This window comes from Oryza glaberrima, chromosome 8 (genome assembly GCF_000147395.1).
Source record: "Oryza glaberrima chromosome 8, OglaRS2, whole genome shotgun sequence".
Classification (NCBI taxonomy): domain Eukaryota; kingdom Viridiplantae; phylum Streptophyta; class Magnoliopsida; order Poales; family Poaceae; genus Oryza; species Oryza glaberrima.
The window spans coordinates 14,373,098-14,381,195 of record NC_068333.1 but is presented as its reverse complement, the minus strand read 5'-3'; positions in this window follow the sequence as shown (position 1 = coordinate 14,381,195).

Genomic DNA, 8,098 nt, shown 5'->3' with positions numbered 1-8,098 from the left:
TACTCTGTGAGTACCGTCATTGTTGTCGAGAGAGAGAAGGTGCAAAGACTAGTTTATTACGTCAGCGAAGCTCTCCACGACGCAAAGACAAGATACCCACAGATCCAAAAGCTGCTTTACGCAGTAATCATGACATCAAGAAAGTTACGCCACTACTTCCAAGCCCATAGGGTCACAGTCGTCTCCTCCTTCCCTCTTGGTGAAGTCGTGAGAAACAAAGACGTTGTCGGCCGCATCGCGAAATGGGTAGTCGAGCTAAGTCAGTTTGATGTCCGCTTTGTGCCACGAACAGCCATCAAGTCCCAGGTCCTCGCGGACTTCGTAGCTGACTGGACTATGCCTGAAAACAGGGCAGACAGTCAGACCGACAACGAGACATGGACAATGGCATTTGACGGCGCACTCAATAGCCAAGTAGCAGGGGCATGGTTCATCTTGACATCACCTTCGGGAGATCAGTTCAAGCATGCAATTCACCTCAACTTCAGGGCAACCAATAACACAGCCGAGTACGAAGGACTACCCGCTAGGATAAGAGCAGCAGCCGCACTAGGAGTCAAGCGACTAATCGTGAAAGGGGATTCCGAACTTGTCGCAAACCAGGTGCACAAAGACTACAAATGCTCTAGCCCCGAGTTATCCAAGTACCTCGCAGAAGTCAGGAAGCTGGAAAAAAGGTTTGATGGGATCGAGGTCCGACACGTATATCGCAAGGACAACATCGAACCTGACGACCTAGCCGTGCGTCCAGATGAGAACCATTCGACCCCGGCACCTTTCTGGACGTCCTGACGAAGCCATCGATGAAAGAGGCAAATGACAAAGATAGCACAGTCGTCCCCACCATCAGCTCGGTGAAAGGCGGAACACGTCGTTGTTGACATCGAGACCACAGACGATTGGCGGACCCCACTCATCAAGTTCCTGACTAGTGATGAGTTGCCCGAGAACGATGCAGAAGCCGAGAAAATAACCCATCAAGCCAAAATATACTGTATGATCAGCAACGATCTATACAAGAAGGCGCCAAACGGGGTACTTCTCAAATGCGTCTCGTCCGACGACGGCAAACATCTCTTCCTCGACCTACACGAAGGGATCTGTGGGTCACACGCTGCCGGTCGTACATTGGTCGGAAAAGCTTTTCGACAAGGGTTTTTCTGGCCGACCGCCCTCAAAGACGCTTGCGATATGGTTCGGCGGTGTGAAGCTTGTCAATTTCACAGTAAACACACAAAGCTACCAGTGCAAGCGCTCCAGACTATCCCTCTTATTTGGCCATTCTTGTGCTGGGGGCTCGACATACTCGGACCATTCCCACGAGGACAGAGCGGCTACAGGTGCCTATTCGTGGCGATCGACAAGTTTACCAAGTGGATCGAAGCGACACCCATGGGGGAAATCAAGGCCGATAACGCCATCAAATTCATTAAAGGGATATTCTGCAGATATGGATTGCTTCGCCGCATCATAACAGACAACGGCTCCCAGTTCATCAGTGCCGACTTCCAGGATTACTGTATTGGATTAGGAGTCAAGATCTGCTTCGCTAAGGTTTCTCACCCTCAGAGCAATGGACAGGTCGAGAGGGCAAATGGCATAGTACTACAAGGAATCAAGACCCGTGTCTACGACAAACTGATGTCACATGACAAGAAGTGGGTTGAAGAACTCCCCTCTGTACTATGGGCCATGCGTACCACACCGACAATGTCCAACAAGGAGACACCTTTCTTCCTCGTGTACGGCTCAGAAGCCATGCTCCCCACTGAGCTATGACATCAGACCACACGAGTACAGAAGTACTCCGACGAGGATCAGGAGGAGCAGCGAAACGACGATGTGAATCTACTCGAGGAACATCGAGAATGAGTTGCCGTCAGAGCAGCCAGCTACCAACAGGCCCTTCACCGATACCACGAGAAGCGCATCAGAGCACGCACGCTTTCAATCGGCGACTACGTCCTCCGACGGGTTCAAAGCCAAGCAGGGCGTAACAAGCTCTCACCCAAGTGGGAAGGACCGTACACGATCACGCAAGTGTTGCAGCCAGGTGCATTCAAGATTGCAGACGGCGATGGTCGGGAGTTAGCAAATTCTTGGAATATTGATCAATTACGTAAATTCTATGTATAAATCAATAGTATCTATACATGTTACATCTTACGACTTCAATAAAGTTGATTTCAGGTAAAGACTATGATCAAAGTGTTCCTTCCCGACGATCCCTTACCATGACGACACCTAGCGTTGAAACCTATCCTCATGTCCCTTTACGCTGTCTTGACAAGGCCTCTGAGGAACCTAAGGGAACTTCAGCTGGGGACTCCTAGAGCGGATAAGGCCTTGTCGGATCATGTAGAGACAAACGACCATGTAAGATCTGGTCATGTAAGAGTTCTCGCCGTGCGTATTAACCAAGCCGTGTAATCGGAAACTGAGTTTTCCAACTTCACGGCTGGGGGCTAGGATCAGTGCTTGTTCAACCAAGGCAGGTCAAGGGTCCAAGAGCCTTATCTTCCGAGAACAATTCTCCGAAGACAAGTTTGGGGGCTAGGGAGAGTGTATGACTCAAGTGACTGATCGAAGTCGTGAAGTGAGAAAACACTCATATACAGCACATCCAGAGTAAGAAAACTTAGTTAGATATATTTTTTTTTCTATTTCACAAGTACTTCTTACAATTCATAATTGCTCCAAAATATATTACACGTCTCCTTTAGATAATTTTAACAGGACATAAAGACTACCAGGACGGCCAATGCCAGTCCATAGACTGAAAGACTTTCTCCGCAAGCGGCGCCATCGACTTCGCCAGATTATCTATCTCTGCGGGAGTCCTCCGAGAACGTGAAAACCCTTCGTGGAGGAACTCGAGGTGTCACTGCGGGCGGTGATCTCGGATACAGGCCAGCACGTGCCCTCTGGCATATCGGCTCGATCGACGAAACTCCTGCTTCAGGGCCTCGTCGATATGCTTGCCGATGCCTTCAAGCTGAGCGCAGGCCCTATTCAACCACGAGATGTATCCGGCCGCCGACTCCTCGAGATTCCCGCGAGGTACTCGGAGTTCCCTACAGACTCCAGCCATGGCCATACAACAGCTCTTGAGGTATGAGTTGAACCACACCTCGCGACCTTGGAGCGCTTCCACGGCTTGGTCTTTTTTGACTTCCACCATAGTCCTCTTGAGTTCGGCCACCTCGGACTTCGTCCTCCAATATTAGATCCGTTGATCTCGGCCGGCCAACGCACTCTCCAGGTCTGCTCAACACAGAAATGACTAAGTCAAGTCGTTCTCCTCTTTCGAGAACACGACAAATTAATTCGATCCGAACAAAAGAGCCAAGGAGATGAAGACTAAAAGTACCAACCTAAGAAAGTCATCGCCATGTCCGCCTCCACGGACAGGCTTTGATCGATATCGTCCCGCGGCACATACGGCTCAAGCGCAAGTGCCGGAACGACTACCGGCGACTCAGGCTGCCCGCGCTGCTGGACATCCTCGACATCGACATCTCTACAACGACAACAAAGTACTCGGAATCAACATGCTAAAGAAAACGAAGGAAACAACTTCATACACAAAAGCAGTTTGAACCTACGAAAGTTTTACAAGCATAATTGAGTAAGGAGTACAAGGGAAATAAAGTCCTACTCTTCAAAAATGGGGAGAATAGACTCCCCCAAATCACCGACTTCTTCCATCACGCCCTTGCGCGCGTCATTGGCGGTCCCCTGATCCAGAATCCTCACGCCAACCTCACGCACGTGAGGACGTGGCACGCCCCGGTGTAGATCCCATTCGACGTCTCCTCGCCGATCCCGGCCGCATGCTTGGAGGGGATCTCCTCCATCGCCACAGCTAGCTCCGCGAGCGAGGACGTCAGCGAGAACTCGTCGGGGGTTGTCGGGATGGTGGTCGTGACGCTGCACTCCCCGGTGAGTTGGTGTAGGCCGGTGTAAGACACCCACAGCGAGCCGCGGATCTCCAATAGGTTGTTCTCGAGCTCCGACATCCGGTGCTAGAGCCCCTGCCGCTGCCGTTTGTTGCCGGCCACCAACTCCCTCATCTTGAGGAGGTCCTCGCGGGTCTTCGACAGATCGCGCACCAGCTGCTCGGCGCGTTGGATTGCCGACGTGTCACGACCGGAAATAACCCAACGAGCGTTCCTTACGTGCGTGTGTTATTCCTTGTCCTAGGAGGCAAGGTACACCAAAAGTTGATACAATTCAGAGTTTAACAAGCGGAAGCGTAAATAGTTAATTATTACATGGGCAGCGACGGCCCAGCACACTCAAAGACAACGAAAAACAGCGGAAGACTAAGGCGACGACCACAGGCGCTTGACGGCAGGCACGAGCTAGACACCAAAGCCTTCATCATCCAGGGGCTCCTCTTCTGGGTTTGGGAAAAATTGAGCAAGACTGAGTACAACCACCGTACTCAACAAGACACACCCACAAGTGCAGCATAAATGCAAAGGAGTACAATGGAGTTATAATATAGGGGTTAGGTTTTGCAATAAACAGCATTTAAAAGACCCTTAGTTGCTCAAAGCTATTTTGTAAACACGATTCTAGAGCTGTACAATATTATTAACCAAGGCCGTGAACCCACACGAACCTGCCTTAACCCAAGGCCTACGATGATTCAGACCGAACTGGCAACCCGACCCTGGGTCCCAGCTCGTCCCAAGCCAACCCAGGCCAACCATTCCACATTTTAGTTGTTAAGCAGGTTTTAAGAATTAAAACACTAACTTGGGTACATTGCTCGGCTTGCCCATAACCGAGGGCGCGGCTATTCGAATAGATTATACTCTGATCAGAGGTGTACATCTTTACCCACAAGACACATCTTCCTCACGCGTAACCACGTGCCACATACCACCACGGAATACGGACGGAAGACGTGACATAGTTTCCAACCCATCCTAGCCATAGACAAGAGTACCGACCCAACCCCACCTACGGCCGGAACCCCCGGGACAGGTAGGCAGGACTGAGCCCCTAGCAGCAGGACACCGGTCCTGTGCCATGACATCTCAACTACCGGGCCGCAGCTCGTGTAGCCTTCATTTGCCCTAGAGATGTCCATCGACCCCCGACTTCGTCCATCTCCATCCGTGTACTTTTGTTTATAACCAGACTAAGCCACAAACTAAGCCTTACCCATTAGACATGTGGAAGTACGGTAGTGCTTTGCAACAGAGGCCCGAAGACCGGTCCTTATATGGCCGAGGTGCTACCATCAAAACCATGCACCCCGAGCCCAGCCTAAAACCATTTTGAGGGTTTTGAATAGAGGGAGAGGTGTGAATCCAATTCCACAATAATCCAACCATTCCATGGTGTCCAAGTGATATGAATATTCCCAAAGTCTAGAGTTATAAAACCACCTAATGTTGCCTAATTAATCAGCGAAGCATCTACCTAAGTTCATACTAGTGGAACCATGAATAGAGTGCCCACTAGCTGGGGTTTTGTTTATTCTAGGGTGAACAAGGTAATAATAACAATAACAACAATAATAAGGTCATAACAAAGGTAAACAGGCATGGCTAAATAAAACAGCGATAACGCGGGAATTTAAATAAAGCGATAATGCAATAATTTAAATCAAAATAATTTTATAAACTAGGATCCAATATGTTCAGAGAATGATGTGACTTGCCTTGCTCGCTTTCCCAAACGTTGGCTTCAACCTCCACGAAGAGCGGATCTTCCGAAGCTGCAGCGTCTACACGACCAACGGAAAATAAAAGGGCTTTTACTCTAATAAACTCCATATAACAAGCAGGAACAAAGCACAAAAATGGGTTCTTGACTTCTTAAGGAAAAATTAGAGACTTGAACGGTCCAATTCCGAGTTCAAATGGCCAAGTTATGGCCATTTGAAGTTTATATGCTCTTTAAATGAATATTTACGAATTTCTTCATTTAAATTTTAATTTAAAAATATATTTATTGCGTCAGCCGGGACCCACGCGGCAACCTCACGGTCCACGGTGGACCGGGTGCACCCGGCTCACACCGGCCGGCGCTGTGGGCCCCACGCGTCAGCCGCACCCGAGGGCGCGGGCGGCTGACGGCCGGGCCCCACGCGGCAGCCGCTAGGCGCGCCCGGAGGCGGCCACGTCGGCGCGGCCGGCGGGAGGCAGCGCCCGCGCCCCGATGGTCGCCACCGGCGACCACCGGCACGGCGGAGCAGCGGCCGAGAGAGGGGAGGGAAGGGGGAAAGGAGGCGGCGGTCCACGGCTCACCCCGGGTCGACGGCGACGACGGAAACGGCAACCGGAGCGGAGGAAGGCGGCGGCGTGGCTCGGGTGGACGGGGTCGACGGCGCTCCGGCGGTCGGCGAACGAAACGGAGGGGTGGACGGGGTCGGCGAGGATGCGGCGAAGCCGAAGGAGGCGGCGCCGAGGTGGGAGGTGGTCCGGGGCGACGGCGGCGGCGGACCGGAGCTCGGCGGCGACGGCGGAGAGAGAGGGCGACGGCGCGAGCTCGATTCCGGCGAGGAGAGAGGGCGGTGAGTGGCGGAAACGGTGGTGGGGAACTCGGGGAGGGTTTATATAGGGTTGGGAGTGAGAGAGGGCGGCCGGAGGGGAAGGAAACCGGCGCGGGAGGTCCGGCCGCCATCAATGGCGCCGGCGAGATTTGCGGGGGCAAATCCGCCCGTTTGAACGCGAGAGAGAGAGGGAAAAATGGGGGGAAAGGGAGAGGGGATCACGGGGAGTGATTCCCCCCACTTTATTGCTTGCGGGGACGGCGGGAGGCGGCGGGATTCGCGGCGGCGGCGGCGCTAGGGCGCGGGGAGGCAGCGGGAGCGACGGGAGGAAGGGGATGACGGGTGGGCCCCACCCGTCAGCGAGGGTGGCGGGCGGGCCCGCCCGTCAGCGGCGCGCGCGCGGGGAGGCGGCGAGTGGGCCGCGGGGGAGAGGAGAGAGGGGGAGGGAGATGGGCCGAATTCGGCCCATCTGAGGGGAGAGGGTGGTTTTTAGGGTTTTCTTTTTATAAAACCTTTTTAACTTTGTTTATTTCTTAATAATTATTATTTGTGCTCTGAAAATTCCACTGAAATTTATTTACACATTTTAGGCTTTTAGGAAATATACAAAAATCCTCCAAGCCGTATTTGACTTTTGACTTTGCACATTTTAATTTTTGAAGGCTTTCACAAGCATTTTAATCATTCTAGGCATGATTTAGAGGATGTATTTTAGGGTCGATTTGGGACGCGACATGCCGCCATGCATCCAGTTAGCTTCTGGACTTCCTTGAGTCTTGTGGGGGACTTCATGTTCTCGATTGCCTTGATCTTCTCGGGATTTGCTTCGATCCCTCTTCCAGAGACGAGGAACCCTAGGAGTTTGCCCGATGGTACTCCGAATGTGCACTTCTCTGGATTGAGCATGAGGCGATATCGTCGGAGGTTGTCGAACGTTTCCCGGAGATCATCAATCAATGAGTCACTTATCTTGGTCTTGACAACAATGTCATCGACGTATGCCTCGACATTGTTCCCAAGCTGATGGCTAAGTGCCCCTTGGACTGTGCGTTGGAAAGTATTTCCTACGGTTATCAGTCCAAACGGCATCTTAACGTAGCAGAATACACCGAACGACGTGATGAATGTTGTCTTCTCTTCATCCTCTTTCGCCATGCTGATCTGGTGGTAGCCGGAGTAGGCGTCAAGAAAGCTTAACAACTCACAACTAACTATTGAATCCACCAATTGGTCTATTCGAGGAAGAGGGAAGTGATCCTTAGGACACGCCTTGTTGAGGTCGGTGAAGTCGACACACATCCTCCACTTCCCATTGGCCTTGCGCACCATGACTGGATTGGCTAGCTACTCTGGATGGAGAACCTCTCTGATGAAGCCAGCTTTGAGAAGCTTGTCGAGCTCTTCTCGTATGGCCTGTTTTCGATCTGGTGCAAATCTCCGCAGTTTTTGTTTTACTGGCTTAGCATCGGGTCGCACCATGAGCTTGTGCTCAATCACCTCCCTGGGAACCCCGGGCATGTCGGACGGCTGCCAAGCAAACACGTCTGCATTGTCGCGGAGGAAGGTGATGAGCGCGAGTTCCTATTT